Source organism: Pyxicephalus adspersus, chromosome 1, assembly GCF_032062135.1.
Source record: "Pyxicephalus adspersus chromosome 1, UCB_Pads_2.0, whole genome shotgun sequence".
Taxonomy (NCBI): Eukaryota; Metazoa; Chordata; class Amphibia; order Anura; family Pyxicephalidae; genus Pyxicephalus; species Pyxicephalus adspersus.
Window position 1 is genome coordinate 82,138,747 of NC_092858.1, and position 2,546 is coordinate 82,141,292.

The window sequence follows — 2,546 nt, forward strand, 5'->3', positions numbered from 1 at the left end:
AATTCCATCAAATTTCTGTGTAGTAAGGATGGATCAGTAAAAGAAGCCACAAAAGACATTAATTGCTTGTATGAAAGCCAGGATAGTAGCTTACTTCTGTATGGAATATCTAGGGAGGATAAAGGGGGAACCCACCCATTATGAACTAGAGTCCAAATTCTTTTAATCATTGCAGCTCAGCATCACAAGTGCAAATTACCTAGCAGATAAGGCAAATAGTAATGTCCTCTTTTCCAGACTGATACTGACCCAATAAGGTATTACGATATATGCTTTACTGCACCCAAGAGCTAGAATTCTGCTTGCTTCAGGGCTTTTAACTCTTGAGAGGAATACAAAGGCACCTGAGCTACATACAGCACCTGACTGACCCTTCCCAACAAGCCATTATTGGTCTAAATTGCATTGAGAAGCACAGAAATACAGTAATGATGTACCTGGATCTAAAATAAGGTAAACAATGAAATACTGTATTTCATTGGGAAAGGGAGAAAACTAAAGAAATCAAAATGTTACAAAAATAAACTTCAGCTTTAAATACATTTGTGACATACTTTTTATCAATCTGCCTTCTCTGGCTTTTAAATAAAATGTGCATCATATTTTCTAATCACTTCCAAATCAATTTAATATAGGGCTGGCAGCTGAAATTGTTGTAGATTTAAGAGATTTACTCAGTAATCTGCACAAATAAACAGTATATTATTTCTGTGTTTGATGTAGAGTAGAGCTTGTCTGGCTGGGAGTAATTTAGATATTATAGCAAGTGATCCAGCTAACAGCATCCTGTTTGTTTGTTTTCAAGATGTTTGGAGCTGTGTATGAGCAGTAGAATATGGCAACAAAAACACAATGTATAGAACACATCCAGAGATTTTTGTTTATTCCCAATGGAGAGTTGAATCACACATTAAATGGAAAATTTGCATTAGGTGACAATGAAAGTTTTTGAAGGGCTTTATTTGGACATCATGTTGCCTTTAGCTGACCAGAATGACAGCACCATTCTGTTCTATGGAGAGGGGAGAAAGAGCAAGTGGCACCCTGCTGTGCTCTTCTCCCTTCACTTGTACTACGGTCATTCACTGTCAGGCGACTTTTTGCACATATCAGATTCTCACCTGAGACAAGCCTAACCGTTTATTTTGGGCGAGAATCATCTGACGTATTTACATCAAACATTTAGTCTAACTAAGGCTTAAGATCTTTGCTTCTTCAGCAGCACGATAATCAGGAGGTAAACAAGGACAGGACAGGATAATGAATATTTCCCCAGGACCTATCATCTTATGTTCAATTGGCTTGCCAAGAACAGAACTGGGTTGTGCAATGTACACAGAAAACTCAGGGGTCAGAGAAAAAAATTTGTTGGGAAAAGAGACTTTATATGTCTCTTCTACCAAAAAACTCCTCCGCCTCTCACCTTGTGAGCCACTTTGAAATTTGCAATTCAAGCAGGTGGTTATTGCAGAAAAGGGACAGGAGATATCCCTTCTGGAATAACTGTTCTTACCTGCCTGATCACTGCCTAGCTATGAAATCCCTGCTTGTCTTTTCTTTAGTTCCACTTTAAAAAGCATGTAAACCCTAACAATGAAATATATGCTCCCCATTTATCTATTAAACAAACATTATAAGTAAAAAGTGTATTGCTGCTTACCAATTTAAAAAATACCCATTGATCATTGAAATTTAAAGCTTCCGTGTTATCTAAGTAGCTCTTCTAATTGTTGGAACCACAAAATCATTAGCCTCAGGGTTGTGGAGACTATAAAGGAATTGGGCTGGGCAGAGCTAACAATTAGTCCATAAAACTCTGTGTGATGTAAGCCCAAAACCGGATATAGGAGCTAAGTGCATTTCTGGCAGACCATCAGGTATTTTCTGTTCTTCCAGGGTCTTTAAAAGTATAAAACACAGGAAAATATTTATGTGTTGCATGGATAAACTGCGTGTTTGATTTTTAGAGTGTGGAGGTTTTGTCCATTTGTTTTGAATTAGCTGGATAACTTGACACACGGCACCTCTATGCACTATCATGAGCCTTTATTGTGTGGCCCACATTAACTTGAGGCTCATTATAAAAGTTGACCATCATTGCTGTAAAATGTGAAAGGCATAAAATAACTATTTACTCAAATATTTATCTGCTAAACATATCTATGAAATCCCTGCTATGGTTTATCTTTTATCAAGATTCCAGATAATATATGCCAGATCTGTTCTTCACTTACATGACCATTTGGAAAAGTTTAACATCTGCTGCTCTCTATTATTAAACCATGAAACATTTCTAGAGCTGTCAAATACATTCAAACTCAAGGGAATGGGATAAAAGAAGGAGGACTTCTTATGAAACTGCTAATACAAGAAATAGTAAAACATATAAAAACTCCATACAAAGCAGTACCAATTCAAGAACCCTGTTATTAATTTAGCCTTACTTGGACAGATATATCTCTGGTGCTCATTTTATCATTACAAGGCCTCACAGAAAACCAGCAAACCCCCATGATGCTGCCATTCATATGATTATAAATTATTAA